Source organism: Prunus avium, chromosome 5 (genome assembly GCF_965620075.1).
Source record: "Prunus avium chromosome 5, drPruAviu1.hap1.1, whole genome shotgun sequence".
Classification (NCBI taxonomy): Eukaryota; Viridiplantae; Streptophyta; class Magnoliopsida; order Rosales; family Rosaceae; genus Prunus; species Prunus avium.
This window is the reverse complement of record NC_142288.1, coordinates 17124936-17145689: the sequence shown is the minus strand read 5'-3', so window position 1 is coordinate 17145689 and position 20754 is coordinate 17124936. Positions and strand designations below refer to the sequence as shown.

At 40.8% G+C, this 20754-nt stretch overlaps 1 non-coding gene and 1 pseudogene across 2 annotated transcripts; both read right to left on the bottom strand.

The window, feature by feature from the left end:
* Positions 1–646: 646 nt before the first annotated feature.
* On the bottom strand, positions 647–753 carry LOC148294424 (small nucleolar RNA R71). The gene has a single exon (XR_015836202.1). It is a non-coding gene; the product is annotated as a small nucleolar RNA R71 (small nucleolar RNA).
* A 14714-nt stretch (positions 754–15467) lies between these two features.
* LOC148294423 (uncharacterized) lies at positions 15468–19993 on the bottom strand (annotated as a pseudogene). The gene is made up of 6 exons (XR_015836072.1): positions 19703–19993; positions 18338–18708; positions 17205–17302; positions 17059–17124; positions 15984–16883; positions 15468–15813 (listed from the first exon to the last, which is right to left on the bottom strand). The product of XR_015836072.1 is annotated as an uncharacterized LOC148294423 (transcript).
* Between the last annotated feature and the right edge of the window lie 761 nt (positions 19994–20754).

Genomic DNA, 20754 nt, shown 5'->3' with positions numbered 1-20754 from the left:
TCTAATTAATCTAATTTTCTGTTTCAGGTAGTTTATGTCTAAAAAGCCATTACTTGAACAAGTGAGGTCTTCGTTCCAACGTTCTAGATCTTTGAACGCAGGACCATCATTGCAACCCAGACGAGTGACCTCTGAAATTCAGAATCGTCTAGAAAGGGAGTTGTCAACTGCAAAAGAGCAAGCTCTTGCTACATTTACAAGTCTTGCTCTCCACACTGAACTGCCTAGTTCTTCACTTTCAAATTCGGAAGCAAGTTCAGACCAAGAAGAAGAAGAAATGATGGCTGCCATTGAGTTCATGGGAGAACTTGATATCCCAACAATTCCAGCATCTCCTTCAAGCATTTTGCTGCCCACTGTAGCTCGAAATTATGAGCTTAAATCTTCTCATCTTAATATGCTGCCTTCCTTTTATGGTTTACCTAATGAAGATCCATCGACTCATATAAAGGATATTTTTAATGTTGTGAGTTCTTTTCCCTTGACAGGTGTAACAGAAGATCAACTTCGAATGAGAGTGTTTCCATACACTTTAAAGGATAAGGCGAAGTATTGGTTGAATTCTTTGAAGCCTGGTTCACTCACTACATGGTCTGCCATTCAAAAGAAGTTCCTGGAAAAATACTTCTCCACGCAAAAGACCGACATGCTTAGGGAAAAGATCTTGTTATTTGCACAGCAAGATGATGAATCGTTTTGTGAAGCATGGGAGAGATTCAATGGGCTGCTCAACCAATGTCCTCATCATGGGATTCCATTGAAGCTTCAAATGCGTATGTTTTATAAAGGACTAACCCCTTCTAGTCATAATATAGTCACCAATTTTGCAGGTGGTTCTTTTAAAACCAAAACTCCAGAAGAAACGTACGAACTCTTTGAGGAGATAGCAATGGAGACCCAACATACGGATACAAGAGGTAAACGTGTTATTAGTGGTTCTAATGATGCTTCTAGTATGCAGATTTCAAAACTGGAACAAAAGCTAGATGCTCTTCTTGCATTAAACTCAAGAAGCCCTCCGAAGGAAGTGTGTAGCATTTGTGAATCTCATGACCATGCTACCACAGCTTGTCCACTTGGGGCTGGATATCCAGAATTTGTTCAAGAGCAAGCTAAGTTGGTAAATTCCTACAACCAAGGTCCAAGAAATGATCCATACTCTCAAAGTTATAATCCAGGTTGGAGGAATCATCCAAACTTTTCATGGAGAAATACCCAGAATCAAGCAAATCCCCCTTCATTCCAAAGGCCACAACAATCATCATCATCATTGGAAGATATAGTGAAGCAGATGGCAATCAACCAATCCAATTTTCAGCAAACTACACAAGCTGCCATCTCCAAATTGGAAGTCCAATTAGGCCAAATAGCTGCTGAAATAACTCAAAGAGTGCCTGGGAAATGGCCAAGCCAAACTGAGATCAATCCAAAGAACCCAGAAGCCAAGGCCATTCATGTGCTCAGATCAGGTAAGATCATTGATAATAATGATAATTCTAATCTTTCAAATGATGTTGTGATTGTAGAAGATAAAGACGAGGAGACCATGGCCACGGAAGGAGAACAACTCAAAACTTCTCAATCTGCTCCTAAGGCCAAATCAGATTCTCAGAAATCCGATCAATTCCAATTGCATAAAAGGGATGACAAATTTGTGCCACCACATCTTCAAGAAGATAGATACGTGCCACCCGCTCCATATGTTCCACAGATTCCATTTCCAGGCCGTCTTAAGAAAGCAAAGCAAGATAAGGCTTTTAAATAGATTTATGATATTTTGAGTAAAGTTAATATCAATTTGCCTTTGCTTGATCTTATTGAACAGATTCCTGCATATGGAAAATTCATCAAGGACTTGAAAACTCACAAGCTCAATTTCGCTCCAAATGAAGGAGTAAAGCTCGACCAGAATATAAGTGCTGTGTTGCAAAGGAAGCTTCCACCAAAACTAGATGATCCTGGCAGCTTTGACATTCCCATTAACATTGGAGGCAAGAAGGTTGGAAGAGCCATGTTGGACTTGGGAGCAAGCATCAATGTTTTGCCATATTCAGTTTATCAAGAGCTTGGCTTAGAAGGGATGAAGAAGACTTCAATGCGACTTGAACTAGCTGATCATTCTATAAAATATCCAAAAGGTATTGTAGAAGATATTCTAGTTCAAGTTAATACACTAATTCTCCCTGCTGATTTTGTAGTGATGGACATGGAAGACAATCCAAATGGAGATCGTGTTGATCCCATTCTCCTAGGCAGGCCATTCATGGCCACTGCAGACACAATCATCAAAGTGAAAGATAGCACCCTCTCCATGACTGTTTTGGGTGAAACTGTTGAATTTAAAATGCTTAATGCTCTATCTCAACCTTCTATCTCTCTTGATTCTTGCTTTTCAATTGATGTTGTGGATCATGAGGTTTCTTCCAAAATTTTGCAGAGAAAGTCTAATGATGCTCTAGAAGCTGTCTTAACACAAGAAGAGGAAGATCTTTGTGAACCGGAGTTCCAAGAAGTGGTGGCTGCCTTAGAAGTGTTTCCGCCATACCCACCATCCTTTAGGCCACCAATCGAGCCTCTTGGACCATCATCCACGAAATTGGAGCCATCCATTGTCATCCCACCAAAGCTAGAACTTAAACATCTTCCCAATAATCTTAAATATACATATTTGGGTGCTAACGAAACTCTCCCTGTTATAATTGCTGCAGGTCTCTCCTCACATGAAGAAGAGAGCTTAATTAAAGTTCTAAAAGAGCATAAAACAGCCATTGGGTGGACCATAGCAGACATCAAAGGAATTAGTCCAAGCATGTGCATGCACCGGATTTTAATGGAAGAAGACAGCAAACCATCCCGTGATGCCCAAAGGAGGCTAAATCCCAACATGAAAGAGGTGGTTAGAGCTGAAGTTTTAAAGCTACTCGATGTAGGAATCATCTACCCAATTTCAGATTCTAAGTGGGTGAGCCCTGTGCAAGTTGTTCCAAAGAAGTCCGGAATCACCGTTGTGAAGAATGAGAAGAATGAGCTAGTTCCTACATGAACTGTCACTGGTTGGAGAGTTTGCATTGATTACAGGAAGTTGAACACATCCACTAGAAAAGATCATTTCCCCTTGCCTTTTATTGATCAAATGCTTGAACGTTTATCTAGCCATGCTTACTATTGTTTTCTTGATGGTTTTTCAGGTTATAATCAAATTCCCATTGCTCCGGAAGACCAAGAGAAAACCACATTCACATGCCCATTTGGTACGTTTGCTTATAGAAGGATGCCATTCGGTTTGTGCAATGCCCCAGCAACTTTCCAAAGATGCATGATGTCAATCTTTTCAGATATGGTGGAACGATTCATTGAGGTATTTATGGATGATTTTTCAGTTTTTGGTTCCTCTTTTGATAATTGTCTTCACCACTTGTCTCTAGTGCTTAAAAGATGCCAGGAAACAAATCTGATTTTGAATTGGGAGAAGTGTCACTTCATGGTGAGACAAGGCATTGTACTAGGCCATGTGATTTCAAGCAAGGGAATCGAAGTGGATAAAGCCAAGATCGACCTCATCTCAAATCTTCCACCCCCTACCTCTGTTAAAGGAATTAGAAGCTTTCTAGGTCATGCTGGATTCTATAGAAGGTTCATCAAAAATTTCTCAAGCATTACAAGGCCATTGTGTAATCTCCTTGCTAAGGATGCTGTTTTTGAGTTTAATGAAGCTTGCATGGAAGCTTTTACTACCTTGAAGAGGGAGCTAACTTCAGCCCCTATTATCATAGCTCCGGATTGGTCTTTACCATTTGAAATAATGTGTGATGCCTCTGACTTTGCTATTGGTGCAGTTTTAGGTCAAAAGAAGAACAAGCTGCCCCATGTGATTCATTATGCTAGCCGGACCTTGAATGATGCTCAAATCAACTACTCCACAACAGAGAAGGAGTTGCTTGCTGTGGTTTTTGCTTTAGAAAAATTTCGTTCTTACCTTGTTGGTTCTAAAGTAATTGTTTATTCTGACCATGCAGCTCTTAGATACTTGCTCACTAAGAAGGATGCCAAACCACGCTTGATTAGATGGATTCTCTTGCTGCAAGAATTCGATTTGGAGATTCGAGATAAGAAGGGATGTGAGAATGTGGTAGCTGATCATTTGAGCAGAATTGTGGTTGAAGAAAAAGGAGCAGCTATGCTACCCTTGAATGAGACTTTCCCTGATGAACAACTATATGCTGCCCAAGTCAAAGAGCCATGGTATGCTGATTTTGTTAATTATCTTGCTTGTGGTGTTCTTAGAAATGATCTAACTTCTCAGGACAAGAAGAAGTTCTTTTCCATGGTGAAACATTATGTCTGGGATGAACCTTTCTTATTCAAGCATTGCCCGGATCAACTTATCAGAAGATGTGTTCCAGAAGAAGAGCAAGAAAGCATACTTAGGCATAGCCACGAATTGGCCTGTGGAGGTCACTTTGGAGCTAAGAAAACAGCACTTAAAATTCTGCAATCTGGTTTCTTTTGGCCCACTCTATTTAAAGATGCATTTAATTTTTGTGTTAAGTGTGATAGGTGCCAAAGGATGGGGAACATAAGTCGCAGGAACGAAATGCCATTGAATAACATACTTGTTGTGGAGCTCTTCAATGTGTGGGGTATTGATTTCATGGGGCCATTCCCATCTTCCTTTGGTTATACTTACATACTTGTTGCTGTTGATTATGTGTCTAAATGGGTGGAAGCCATAGCCACCAAAACCAATGATTATAAGGTGGTGCTGAAGTTCTTGAAGGATAATATTTTCACAAGGTTTGGTACTCCAAGGGCTGTCATTAGTGATGGAGGCAGCCACTTCTGTAACAAGCCATTCGAAGCACTCATGAAGAAGTACAACATCACCCATCGAGTCTCTACACCATATCATCCGCAAACTTCTGGTCAAGTGGAAATAAGCAATAGAGAAGTTAAGCACATCCTGGAGAAGGTGGTGAACAATACAAGGAAAGATTGGGCAGCCAAGCTCAATGATGCATTATGGGCTTATAGGACTGCATATAAGACTCCCATTGGAATGAGCCCTTATCGTCTTGTGTTTGGGAAAGCTTGTCACCTGCCAATGGAGCTTGAACACAATGCTTTTTGGGCCATCAAGAAGTTGAATTTTGATCTAGACAAGGCAGGCCATGCAAGAAAGTTTCAGCTCAATGAATTGGAAGAAATTAGACATGAGTCTTATGAGAATGCAAAGCTTTACAAAGAACGAACCAAGAGTTACCATGACAGAAACATTCAACGGAAAGAGTTCTCCAAAGGTATGTCAGTTCTTTTGTTTAACTCACGTTTGCGTCTCTTTCCAGGAAAATTGAAGTCTAGATGGCAAGGCCCATTCACCGTGGTCAATGTTTCTCCCTATGGAGCTGTGGAGATTCAAAACCCTAAAGATGGCTCGACTTTCAAAGTAAATGGACAACGTTTAAAGCCATTCTATGAGGGAGTTTCAGCTGGCATCCAAACTGGCCATGTGGTAGATCAACTTCCCTTCGTACCATCAACTTAGCTGATTGCACAATGTCTTGCCAAGACAATAACTAAGGCGCTTCTTGGGAGGCAACCCATGTGTTCAAGAAGAAGGTGCTTGGTAGCAATCGACCTAATCGCATCAAGGGGAAGCATTTCAATCCTTTCTCTTTACTTGTTTTGTTTTTATTTTAGTCATTTTAAGTTTCTGTTCCTTTTTATAAATAAATAAATATAAAAATAAAAAATAAAAAAATAAAAAATAAAAAATAAAAAATAAAAAATTCTTATAAGCTAACTTTTGGTAACCCCAGTGAGCACCTCCGTCAATACAGTGTCTAGGAGTTCTTTAGGCGACACCTTCGGTGTCTAAGAAGTTTGGGTTTTAAGCGGGACCATTGTGACCCCTCCAACCTTCCCGGATCCCCTGGCTGTGTTTTCTGAGGCCCTTAACTGGTCATCCATGAGTTGCTTATATATTCATTTATTTATTTATTTATTTATTTTTCTCTAAACCTTTTTCTTAACTTTTCCCTTTATCATTTACTTGTTCTCAATCATCTTTACTTTGCTTTAACATTGAGGACAATGTTTAATTCAGGTCTGGGGGGAAGGTTTTCAAATTTCATTCATTTGTGTTTCAATTTTCGTTCATTTGTCACTAATTTTTTTGGCGAAATGTCATACAATCGATGCTATGGAGCTGCCATTGAGGTTTTCATATCAGAATTTTGCACTTCACAAAGCTTTGGCTCTTAGAATTCTGGTGGCTAAAGTACCATGCTCAAATTCTTGAAGGAAAATAGTGGAGACTACCCTAGTGAGCTATATCGAGCCTAATTGCTTTCTTGAGAGGGTTTAAAGTGTTCTATTTCTCATCCATACTTATTTTCTTCAATTCACTCTAATTGATCTCATCATTTCATTTTGATCGAATACTAAGGATGATTTTCTTTTGCAGATATCATATGCTTGCTCTCATTCATGAATGAACTCATTGAAGTGATGCTAGGCTATGTGTGTATAACCATTCTATATGCTTTCTTTTCACCCTACCCATATGTGTGTTCCATTAGCCCTCTTGAAGCCAAACACTCAAAGCCTTTTCTTTTATCACCCTCATCATTTTCCCTACCTTTGTATCTCAATCTGAGATACTTAACCTCTTGTAGCCATACCCTATAACTTAGAAATATACCAAGGTGTGCCAAGATAAAGTTTGATGCAAGGAAGTTGCTGCCGTGTACCTAAATGAAATTTGGTATGAGTCTGTGCAATAAAGTTAAAGAAGTTGCAAATCAAATCAGCAAAGATGAAAGTGTTTCAATATGATCTAAGTGTGAAAAATAAAGTCTATGCCAGGTGATACCATGAAGTTTGCTGCCATGCCAATCTAAATCAATGATGCCTTGCAGATTAATGAAGCATGCAACCTTGGTATGTTCTTAAGTTATTTGTTTTTCCTTCCAATTCTTCCATTTCCCCTAAACCTTAGCCTTTCATTACAACATTGTGAAAGACCTAGCTGATCTTTGAGGATGTATTCATGGGTGCTGGTAAGTATGTGTGTATCTCTATTCTTAGTATTTAATTCCTTTCATGAGATCTAACCAAATTTGTGCTTCTATTTCATACACTCACTTATGCTTTCTTGAGAGAATTAAAACATAGGTTCTGAGTGATTGAGTGTTATCTGTGAGAATTAGAGTCGAAGCATGTTCTCTATTCAAGGTTTGAGTATGCTTGCTTTGAAACTGTGTGCCTTTGAGCTATAGCTTCCACTTGTACACACTGATTGATGACCTATCTTGGCAACTCTATGGTGTTGGAGGTATGACTAAAGTTTTCTTTCATTTTCATTAGTTGATTTCAAAGTTGTTTTTCTAACCATTTTGTTTTGTAGAGTTAGAAAAACGTTTGTGGGTATCGTATCTGTTAAACCCTCAGGAGACACAACTCCTCCTACTAGGGATGCCCAGAGGTTTAAAGGCTTGTTGCATACGCTCAATGCAATCGAGTTACCTACGAAAGTGGTCTAGTTAGTTTTGTTTTTAACTTTGTTTTGTGTGGTTTTGCTCGAGGACTAGCAAAATCTAGGTTTGGGGGTATTTGATCGGTTCATAATTGTATATCATTTTGTACCCTTCTAGCTTATGATTTGGTTATGTTTTTGAGTTAAACTTGTGCTTTTAATCCTTTTTGTGTTTATCTTTCAGCTTTAGGTAACAGTGATGGCTTTGGATATGAAATGATGTAATCCATGTATGTTAAAGCCTGATTTGGATAAAGGGATGAAGAGCTTAAAAGACAAACTCATTTTCGCTACAGCCCCCTGCCAGTGGAGTTCCGTAGGTCATATTGCAAGCTTTGATTCAGCAACCTACACAGCTCGGATGAGGCAGCATTCTTCATGAAAGTTGTTCCCATGGGTGTGTACTATAACATATCCACAATTCAGCCCCATTGGATAAATCTGGAGTCCGTTACCTAGCAAACACAGAACCATGCTCAGGATGGATCTTATCAGCGCAGAAAATGAGTTAGCATTTTGTTTCGGCCTTAACTTCTTCCTCCGACCTTGGATTGGCCCAAATAACATATGGCTGGAAAGAAGACATTCTGAACTTCAATTTCGAGTGCTTAAAGTCCTAATTTGATTAAGAGAAGCCCAAGTTGTAAGCCCTTGAAGTTGCTGGTTATGCTGACCTCAGCATGTGCTGGTTGGATGCTTGGTCATGGTGAGCTAGGTATGAGCTATCATTTCTGGTTGGAAGCTTGGTCATGGTGACATGAAGATGAGCTAGGGCTGCTGGTGGGATCTATTGGTGAAGTGCATCAACCAATTCAGATTTTATAATGCAAGTGTTGTATGCACTAGTGAAGTGCATCAACCAATTCATCTTTTATAATGCAAGTGTTGTATGCATTAGCCATATTGAATTCAGATTTATCACTCCCCTCTCCCTATAAATACCACATCCATTCCACATTCAAGACACAACAAATCCTGAGATTCACAACCCCCATAATTCACTCCAACCATCCTCAAACACTCTCAAAATCCCAAACACTCCAACAATCACCAAAACAACTCCAGCAAACCTCTCTTCCATTTCCCTACGAATTTCATCTTCCTTAGCCATCACCACTCACTCAAACTCATCCCAAATCACCTCCATATCCTTCATACATCTTTCTAGAAGTGGGGAAGCTCTTGGAGAAGCATTAGAAGTGGAGAAGCACTTGGAGAAGCCTTGGACACCACAAGAACTTCAGAAAAAGGGTTTTTCTACTCTTATTGCATTCATTATGTTTTCTCATTTCTGTTCAAGTCTCTTTTCCATTATGAGTAGCTAAATCCATAACTAGGGCTTCGATGTAACCTAACATGAATATTCTGGGTTTATAAGTTTGGAGTTTCAAGTTTGATTCATGATTCATGTTCTTATTCATTATGCTTATAAGTTAACATGCTTGTTTGAATGATTGATCACCATTAGAACTTGTTTGTTAACTATCTTGGTTTGAATTAAGAGTATACACCATGCTTTAATTCGAATTGAACTATGAATAGGAAGAGTATGTATGGACATTCGACAACAGGGATTAGATACATACTTGGTTGTTTAAAATGTTCTTCTATGCTTAATGGGTTCCTAATGCTTAATTTTAGGTTAGACAACAAATGATCAAATTAGGGAATTAGGAACACAAGGTTAGGACCAAACACCATGGCCTAATCATACTTTAGCTAGAATCAATCTTTGAATCTGAATTAGACTTGTTACTTGAATCTTTATAACCCAGAATTGAATTGTTATGGTGATTCGAATGCCCTAGTCTCAAAATCTGTTTTCCAACTCTTAAAACCACTCTTTGTTACATTTGTTTACTTGTTTTTGTTTGCAATTTCATTTTGCTTCTTTTGTTCAACAATCACAACCACTCTTGTTTTAAATTCTGTTTTAGACATAACCTCTTACTTTCTTGAATTTGGGAATCTAAGTACATAACTAGTTTTAACTTCTCAGTCTTCGTGGGTACGACCTCGTACTTGTCTTGCTATACTACTAATTGCCCCGTACAATTGCGAGTTAACATAATATTAACAACAGGTTCCACAAGCAGCACACTATGCAAAGCATACGGAGGAAGAAGGGACAATGTTCTATGCATGTCATGCAACTTCTGTACTTAAGAACAGTAGTGTGTGGTATGTGGATAGTGCTTGCAGCAACCACATGACCTCACATGAATCACTTCTTATTGATATAGATAAACATGTTACTGCAAAAGTGAAAATGGGAACTGGTGATTTGGTGCAGGTTACTGGAAAAGGCACTTTGGTGATTGAGACAAAGTCTGGACCAAGGCATATCAAGGAGGTGATGCTTGTGCCAGGATTAGATGAGAATCTACTAAGTGTTGGGCAGATGATTGAACATGGATACTTCTTGGTATTTGGTGATTCAATAGTAGAGGTATATGATGACAGGTCACTCAAACATCTTGTGACTAAAGTTCCAATGACTGGAAATAGGTGTTTTCCTCTTTTTCTTCAGTATGTGAATGCAGTGGCTATGAAGGCAACAACTAAGGAGACTACTTGGTGTTGGCATAGAAGATATGGCCATCTCAATTCTGCTAATTTGAAAATGCTGCAGCAGAAAGAACTTGTGTATGGTTTACCTGAAATTGGTGACTTAGAACAAGTGTGTCCAGGTTGTGCAATGGGAAAGTCACACAGAGAGGCATTTGATACTGAGAAAGCTTGGAGAGCAAGTGTGCCTCTCGAACTCATACACTCATATGTGTGTGGACCAATGCAGTCCACTACAATTGGAGGTAATAGATATTTTTTAACCTTCATTGATGATTGCACAAGAATGTTGTCTGCCGCGCAAATCTCACGGCCTGGAGTTCCGGGCCGAGGGGATATGCGTTGACACGCGGCTTCCTGCTTTTGGGTGCGGTGCGGTTGTGCGCAGGCGTGCCAGCACGGTCTACCGTGCGTCGAGATGTTGATGAGTGTAGGATGGATAAGTGGTGCGCCTGTTTGAACTCGTCTTCTAATCAAACGATTGTAGCCGAGAGAGGAACTAGTCTCGGCTGTTAGGTTCACGGCCTGAACTACAAGGCCGTTGAGTGATGGTGTTGGTGGTGGGTTTTGGGCGGTGCTCCGGCGCGTTGCTCAGGGAGCGACGGTCGTATGATATATGAGGTGAGTGAACGAACAACAGGGATGGTGCTCCGGCGCCTTGAAAATCAAGGGTCGTATGATATATTGATGAATGAATTTTCCTTACAGTTTAACACTACTCCTAGGAAAGCAAGTAAAGATATTGAAAGTGCATTACAGGAAAAAATAAGTTGCTCCGTGGAAGGCTTTGGTTTGGTGTTTGAACCCTTTGAATGTAGCTTGAGCCTCGTTTTTATAGGAAGAGTTCTTGGAGAAGTACTCGAGGCTGAAAATCCGCATGGTGGAGCCTGATTAGAGCAAGTGGGTAGTCTAATCGACATTTGGGATCGTGAAGTATGGTGGTGTGACCCCATAAATCCTGGTGAATCTCGGCCATCGCCCCGATCATGGACTCTGCGCTTCTGGCCGTGGAGACGCATTTATGGCCTTGATAGCTGGTGACATAATATCTCAAGCTGCCAGAATTCTTGTGAGAATGTCTACGTCTAATCACTCTGATCCTCATCACCAAATCCTAACTTCAATCACTTCCCACCTTCCCTCGTGCATTAAATGCTTATTCGTGGTCAGTGGGTTTGCTGTAATAAACAGAGGCACTACTTCATTTAAATGAAGCCTGGGATCCCGTTGTCACGTGATGATTCGCCTTTAATGCCTTTGGCCGTGATTTTGCTCGGCCTCAGCCTCGGCCTGCACTCGAGGCCGAGATGATCATGCCTTAGCATTTTTCTTTTGTCTTCAGGAAGGCAAAGCACCCTGTTGAAACGTTGCGTTTCAGTTTTACGAGGAAGTGCCAGGGCCGAGAAAAGGGGCTTCTTCGGCTAGCTCATGGCCGTGATTTATTAGGCACAAACAAATGTGCTGGGTGTATTTCATGAAACTTAAGTCTGAAATGTTCAACATTTTTAAGAAATTCAAGGCAATGGTAGAATTACAGAGTGGTTATCAGATTAAGAGGCTGAGAAGTGACAGAGGTGGAGAGTACACCTCAGCTGAATTTATGAACTTCTGTGAGGATGTAGGCATGGAAAGGCAGTTAACAGTAGCCTACTCACCTCAGCAAAATGGGGTAGCTGAGAGAAAAAATAGGACTATTGTGGAAATGAGCAAGGCCATGATGCATGAGAAGAAGTTACCATCCAAGTTTTGGGGAGAGGCAGTCAACACAGCTGTTTATCTACAGAATCGATGTCCAACCAGGGCACTAAATGATTCAACTCCTTTTGAATCATTTAGTGGGAGAAAACCTGGAATCAAACATCTGAGGGTGTTTGGTTCTGTGTGCTATTGCCATGTACCTAATCAATTGAGGTCTAAACTGGATGATTCAGGAATTAAGTGTGTTTTTGTTGGATATGGTAAGTGTGAGAAGGGTTACAGGGTTTACAATTTGCAAACCAACAAAGTTACAGTTTCTAGAAGTGTCATTTTTGATGAAGATTCTCTGTGGGATTGGGAAACTCAGACTGTGCAGCATATCCTTATTCCTATCAATGTGAATGATACTGATTTGAAGCATGAAATCTCTGCACAAACAACTCAAGAGACTCAGATTGAAAGCTCTAGCTCTTCTAGATCTGTATCACCTGAAACTGTCACACACACTCAAAGTGGAACACCTGTGAAACTCAGAGATATTGCTGAGATTTATGCAAGGTGTAATATGAGTATGATTGAACCAGAAAATTATGAAGAAGCCTCAAAAGATGCAGCTTGGAAGAAAGCAATGGAGGATGAGATTGAGATGATTAACAAGAATGAAACCTGGGAATTGGTTCATAGACCATCAGAAAAACCTGTTATTGGAGTTAAATGGGTTTATAAAACCAAATTGAACCTTGATGGTTCAATTCAAAAACATAAGGCCAGATTAGTTGTCAAGGGTTATGCACAAAAGCCAGGTATTGACTTCAATGAAACGTTTGCTCCTGTGGCCAGATTGGACACCATCAGGACACTCATTGCCTTAGCAGCTCAAAAGGACTGGAAGCTGTACCAATTGGATGTTAAGTCTGCTTTCCTTAATGGAGTTCTTAAAGAGGAGGTTTATGTTAATCAGCCGGATGGTTTTGTGATTGAAAATTCTGAAGACAAAGTCTACAAACTGAAGAAAGCTCTTTATGGCCTTAAACAGGCTCCAAGAGCATGGTATGAGGAGATTAACTCTTATCTTCTTGATTGTGGATATGTGAGAAGCACCAGTGAAGCAACACTCTACTGCAAGATAAAAGAAAATTCTGGTACACTGATTGTGTCGATTTATGTAGATGACATAATCTATACTGGGAGCAGTGAAGAGTTGATTGCAGAATTCAAAGCTGAGATGATGAGAAGGTATGAGATGACTGATTTAGGATTGTTGTACCACTTTCTTGGAATGGCTGTGATTCAAACTAAGAGGAGTATTTTTATAAGTCAAAAGAAGTATGCACTAACTTTGTTGAGCAAATTTGGTTTGAAAAAATGCAAACCTGTTAGTACTCATTTGGTAGCAAGCGAGAAGCTTTGTAAATCGGATGGAAGTGATTCTACAGATGAAAACGAGTATAGGCAGATTGTGGGCAGCTTGTTGTATCTAACAGCTACAAGACCTGATATAATGTTTGCAGCTAGCTTATTAGCTAGATTTATGCACTGTCCTACCAAGAAACACTATGGAACAGCTAAGAGAGTATTGAGGTACATTCAAGGAACAATTGACTATGGCATTGAGTATGAGAAAGGAAAGGAGGCTGTCTTGATAGGGTACTGTGATAGTGATTGGAGTGGCAGTCAAGATGACATGAGAAGCATCTCTGGCTATGCTTTCTCATTTGGAAGTGGGGTGTTTTCTTGGGCATCTGTCAAGCAACATAGTGTTGCTCTCTCCACAGCCGAAGCTGAATATGTAAGTGCAAGTGAGGCTACAACTCAAGCTATTTGGTTGCGTTTTGTTCTTGAAGATTTTGGAGAGTTGCAGGCTGAGGCAACACCATTAATGGTAGACAATACCTCTGCCATTGCAATGACAAGAAATCATGTCTTTCATCAAAAGACAAAGCATATCAATCGAAGATACCATTTCATAAGAGATGCCTTGCAGGATGGAGTGGTTGATTTGAGGTATTGCAAATCTGAAGAGCAGGTAGCTGACATATTCACTAAAGCTCTAGCAAAGGATCGATTCAATTACTTGAGAGGATTGCTTGGAGTTAAACCAGTCAACAATTTAGAAGGGACTGTTGAAATGTAAATTCTTAACTGGTTTTAGTTTTATATTTGTCCAGGTGTAATTGTTTGATTGGCTGAGTCTTACATGACTTAGATTAGGACAAGTGTCCAGCTTACATTGCTGGATCAATTTGTAAGGCTGAGATCACATTCTCAGCATTGTAAAAGGAATGTTTCCGTTAGAAATTAATGCACTGTGCTCTGCCATGTGTTGAGCATAGCAACGAACTTTCAGAATCTCTCCTTCTGCATTTGCTTTGTGTGAGCTGATGCATTCTCTGTGAGAAGCTCAAATTCAAAATCTCAACAAGTCTAGCCTAGACGAATTTGCTTTGTCAACCCAATTCAGTCTGAGTTTGACCCGGCTCAACCCATCATCACTTTAATCATGGCGGCACCTTGCAGGTTGTACTCATTATGTTTGTCCATGCACTCAGTTGTACTCATTATGTTTGTCCATGCACTCAATTTCAAATTTTTTCAATGTAGTTCCGGCATTAGGGTTGCATATGTGACAACTTTGGATCCCCTTTTTCAGCATTTCAATTTGAGGGTATTTTCAAATTCGTTAATTCAAATCCGATAATCCATATATTTGACTTTGGATTGAGGCCAACCTAATTCGAATTGGTTCCTTGAAAGAGATGAAAAAGGCTACAATTGAAGGATCAAACGCACTATGCTCTAGCTTTGAAATAGACTCTCAACTTAAATGTCTCCAAATTTCAGACTCACGAGTCACAACAATGTAGTCAAGATTTCAAGCTAGCCTCTAGAGATCCATTCACAGTCTCTCGAGATCTGTAGGTAGCAGTAGCAGCAGGATCTAACATCAAACCTAAAGGGACCTAACATCAAACCTAATTTATTTTGTGTCATTCTTGTTTAGCCCCTTCTACATTTGTGGTATTCTTAATAAACATTTGTGTCATTCTGAAATCTTCCTTTTAACTCACAATCCCACATAATAAATTCTCTATTCGACCCAAGTCCTATAGTCTTACTCTCAATATCTATTTCAATTTTTTGGTTCACTTATTATAGTCGAAAAAAATCTCTAATTCAATGAGTCCATTCTAATATGGCCAAGACATATTTAAAGAATTGTGTATTGTGCTTGTTTGACTCAATCTCTAATCAAGTGACTGTTTTAAGAAACCCTTTGCCTATTTCGCACAGAACCCCTAAAATCTCATAGCCCTGTCCCTGCCTCTACATTTAACTAGTATGCATTTTGGTGCATTTAATGAAATCTCAAGGATTAAAATCATCTAATGGTTCTTAGTAGGCCACATCGTACCATTGTTATGAAAAACGTACACCGAGCATATTGTACGTTTCAATCTCAAATGATTTCATTCTGAAAACAATAGTGATTTTATATACGAACATAAGGTCACTGTTCCAAAATAGTCTGCAGGTGAAGTATTAAGAAGACAAATGGTTTAAGAACCAGCGGGATCTTTGGACACATTGGTTTCTTTCTAGTGCATTTTCTGGGATTATTGTCGTTATTTTTCGGTAATTGAACTATCAAGTAATTAAAAGTGCTACATTTAATTTCTAGGTGAAAAGAATATACTTCATTAGGAGCCAATAGCCATTTCAGAAACTAAAATATAACATCATTGGCACGCATTACATTCGTATACTTCATTGGGAGCAAAATTCAAGTTCAAGCTCGTAAAACAAACGAGAAAAGCTAAAAGTTCTGATTTCACTAGAAAGAAAAAAGAAAGATGCGCACAAGAAAATTTGACAGATTATGTACCATGGAAAGAGTTCAGAAGGTCAAGCAATCTCCCTTCAAATCAGATCAAACAAGAAGACAAATGATTGATAAAACTCCTTCCTACATCCCATCTCGCATTGTCACGATTGGCCTGTCATTAATACCTCCCCTGCAAAAACCAACCACTATGAGCCATCTAAAATTTCCAAGCAAATTCCTCTCATTTTTTCGTGTCACCTTCAAATTATACTGATACTACCACATAAGTACAAGTTTCATCTTTATGTCCCAAAAAATAGTCAAAGATTCATCTCAATTACTAAACAGTGGATCTCTTACTTGCTGTATTCCTGTCTGTCCTGTGCGTGCATAGTTGCTTTGTTCACCTTGCACGTTCCTCTGCTCCCCTTGTGAAAACCTCTGACCTCCTCCGTACCCAGGGTAGCTCTGCCCATTACCAGAAGCTGTTACTTGACCAAAGGTTCCAGAGCTCGGTCCTTGGCCAAATGCTCCGGAGCTCGGTCCTTGCCCATAAGCTCCGGATCTCTGTCCTTCTTGCCCATAAGCTCCGGACCTCTGTCCTTCTTGCCCATAAGCTCCAGGGCTTGGTCCTTCTTGTCCATAAGCTCCAGAGTTCGGTCCTTGCCCACAAGCTCCAGAGTTCGGTCCTTGGCTATAAGATCCAGAGCTCGGTCCTTGCCCATAAGCTCCAGAGCTCGGTCCTTGCCCATAAGCTCCAGCTGTTCCCTGGCCTTGAAATCCACCCAAACCTTGCCCATGAGTTTCAGTTTGCGGGGGAACATAATTTCCTATCATCTCGACTAAATCCCACCGGACCAGGAGGGGCATAATTCCTCTGATCTCCTTGTGGGAAGTTCCTTTGCTCTTGGGGATGATAATTTTGCGGCCCCGCTTGGTTATAATTGCCCTGATATGAAGGTACTGGATCTCTCCCTGGCTGATTTGCATCCCTCCCTCCAGGGGTATTCACTGGTAAAGGGCCTCTGTTATCTCCTTGTCTTGGTGAGCCATAAGTTTGTGAAGGTCCATAGTTCCCTCTACCTTGCATAGGCCCCTGTTGATTATAGGAGGGATTCCCTTGCTGATTAGGCGTCGGTCCTTGCCTATCGTATCTTGGTGGGTCAGGATTTCTGTTACGATCATGGTATCTCCCCTGCTGTCTTCCATGATGAACTGGGGGTGGTCTTGGATAGATTGTACCATTAACGTATTTGTCTCCTGATATATATAGAAAACAACGTTAAATTGAACAAAACTGCTAGATATGGATGGACCAGCTCATTGTTTCACAAGTCTTAACACTGTCCAAATACCATAACTGGTTGAATCTGCTGATAAATTGCAACTCAGCATTCTCAAAGAGAACAAGCATTCATGTGGACGAAAACCTTACCTCCATATTCCTTGTTTTGTGGGTCAATGTAAGAATCTGGCAACACAAAAATAACTCCAGGTAAACCTGTTTCAGATAAAATGGAAATGTTAGAAACAGGACTCAGTACTATCATTCTCAATGGTAACGATGCTATCAACATTTACCTTCGAACTTCTGTGACTCTTCCTCAGACATTACGACCTGAAAGCCTGTGTACGTTGAAGTGCTACAAGCATACATCTTCTGTTTTGCCTCTTCCACACTGAATCATAAAATATTAAAAAAGAAAACTTATGATGAGCCAAAATCAATGTATATAAGACTGCTGCAAACATAATGCTAGCCTGAACAAAATGTCCAAGAAACTAGTAGGCATCGACAAAATTGCACCCAGCAAACGGTTGATGATCAATACATATATAGCCAATAATATATGCACCATAAAAGCAATTAGAATTATATTGTACAATTGGTAAAAGTGCTACAACAGAATGAACCACCAAATATATTGTGAGAGGTTCGGAAACAAAATAAACAAAAAAGAAAGATTCAAGTATCCTCAGGTGACCACTACGTTATAATGCGTCCCTCAGAAAATGTTGTCTATCTAATAGAGCAACTCTATTTGATAGTCATGGAGCGCTACTTAACATGTACATATTCCTTTCCTCAATCTGTATCATGCAACTGTCCAACACTTACGAAACCAACAAGCTCTGTTTGCTTACATCCCAAAACCGACCGTCTAAACAAAACAAGAAAAGAAGAAGAAAAAAATATATGCTTTAAAAAAATTCATGCCCAAACCGATCGAAGGACAATTCATTCTGAATATCCAAAAAGTAGCAACATCTGACACAGACATAGTTCCGATTTGAACACATTGTCTCTACATAAAAGGTACAATTCCCTATTCTTATTAGGTACTGAAACGCACAGAGAGAGAGGGAGGCAAAAATACCACCTCATGTTATGATATTGCCAGTTCTTCTCCACTCTTCTATTCTCAGTAAACAATCACAAGGCACAAGGATCCACAACTCAATTAACACTTCAACTCAAAATCTTCCCTTTCCCCCAAATTTTCTTAGCCACCAAACAAATTACCACAGAAAAAACATACATCATAAACATATGCACACGCACACACACACACACACACACACACACACACACACACACACATATATATATATATATATAGAGAGAGAGAGAGAGAGAGAGAGAGAGAGAGAGAGAGAGAGAGAGAGAGAGAGAGAGACAGTGAGAGAGAAAAGGGCCAGGAAAGGAGTGTGACTTGATGTTCAAGCCTTTAGCACAGGTTTCCTCATAAGTTCTGACCATCTCCTCAGCCGGAGGCAGGTTGTCTTTCGGGAAATCCATGACAATGAGCCAGTGGTTGTAATCGCACCCTTCGAACAGTATCGTATTGGGGTCCATCTTGTCGTTTTGGTTGTTGTCGTACGGCGCCGATCGAGCAGAAGAGAGCGAGGACGACCTGAACGTCCGAGAATGGAGGAGGAGGGTCCAGGATTGCGGGTGCGATGCAGGAGATTGTGCTGAGGTGGGTGTTTGTGCCTGATAAATCACGGCCATGAGCTGGCCGAAGGAGCCCTTTCTCTCGGCCCTGGCACTTGTTCGCAGAAGCTGAAACGCAGCGTTTCGCCAGGGTATTTCGCCTTCCTAAAAATAAAAGAAAAAATGCTAAGGCATGATCATCTCGGCCTCAAGCGTAGGCCGAGGCCGAGGCCGAACAAAATTGCGGCCAAGGCATTAAAAGCAAATCATCACGTGACAGCAGGGTCCCAGGCTTCATTTAATGAAGTAGTGCCTGTTTAATGCAGCAAACCCATTGGCCACAAAGAAGCATTTAATGCATGAGGGAAGGTGGGAAGTGACTGAAGTCAGGATTTGGTGATGAGGATCAGAGTGATTAGACGTGGACATTCTCACAAGAATTCTGACAGCTTGAGATATTGGTTCACCAGCTATCCAGGCCATAAATGCGTCTCCACGGCCAGAGGCTCAGAACCCACGATCAAGAGCGGCGGCCGAGATTCACCGGGATTTCTGGGGTCTCACCACCATACTTCACGATCCCAAATGTCAATTGGACTGCCCACTTGCGCTAATCAGACTCCACTACGCGTAAATTCAGCCTCGATTACTCATCCAGGGACTCTTCCTATAAATACAAGACTCGAGCTACATTCAAAGGGTTCAACACCAAAACAAAGTTTCCCACGGAGCAACTTATTTTTTCCTGTAATGCACTTTCAATATCTTTACTTGCTTTCCTAGGAGTAGTGTTAGATTGTAAGGAAAATCCATTCATCAATATATCATACGACCCTTGATTTTCAAGGCGCCGGAGCACCATCCTTGTTGTTCGTTCACTCATCCCATATATCACACGACCGTCGCTCCCTGAGCAGCGCGCCCAAGCACCGCCCAAAACCCACCACCAACACCATCACTCAACGGCCTTGTAGTTCAGGCCGTGAACCTAACAGCCGAGACCAGTTCCTCTCTCGGCTACAATCGTTTGACTAGGAAGACAGATCAAACAGGCGCACCACTTATCCATCCAACACTCATCAACACATCAACGCACGGTAGACCGTGCTGGCACGCCCGCGCACAACCGCACCGCACCCAAAAGCAGGAAACCCCGTGTTAACGCACATCCCCTCCGCCCGGAACTCCAGGCCGTGAGATTTGCGCGGCAGACAGTGGGGCCATTGAGCAGAGGAGAGGAAGAAGAGTGAGAAAATGACAGTGCAGAGGTTGCAGAGAGAGAGCGATGGAGGGTTGAGAGGGAGCAGAGGGTTCGGCGGAGTCGAAGAGAGCTCAGCGCCATGGCTGGTTCTGCTGGTGTAGGTGGACCACAAATGAGAGACTCTGCTAGGGTTTTGAGAGGTTTGGCCTCGTCGGGGTTTTGGAGAAGAGAGAACTCAACTCAACTCAATCCTGTATATTCTAGAAGGGCTTTCTCCCCAAAAATAAAAAATAAAGGCTTAATTTCGGTTTTACCCCTGAACTAACCCATAATTCTCAATTTGCATCCTCCGTTACTTTTCCCATGTGATTTGCACATGACCCGCTTATGAAAGGCAAAATCACCACTTCACCCTTCCCTCCTTATATTCCTTCCTAATTAGCCTAGGCCCTAAAAGAGAACAACACCATAATGTATGTTAGAGATAGTTATATTAGAAGAATCAAAATAACAACGAACTATCTTTGGTGAGCCAAGGAACATGAAGAACGTTAGAGTGATGAAAAGAATGAGAGTCTAAGGTAAGAGATATGGTACCAGTTTTAGAGATAGAAATAGTATCACCATTACCAAAAGCAACATTTAAGGAACTAAACTCAGGAGTGTGATCTTGTAGGCCATTACTATGACTAGTCATAGGCTCATAGCAATAGGAAAATATGAAGCAATGAATCGATGATGACACATAGAGGCATTATGACTAGTGGTGTGATAGATGGAACACCAAACAGATGGAGGAGCGCCACCAAGAAGTCCATGAGAAAACGAGGCATAAGGAGCATCATAATGAGGCAGTGGATACGAGAAGGGAAATTGCCAAGGCTGCGATTGAAAGCAACCAACACCACGGTGAGGAAAGTCACGATGACGTATAGGGTTGCGAGCAAGGCCACAACCACCATAAGATGGAGGGAGTTGGGGCAAAAAGAGGAGGA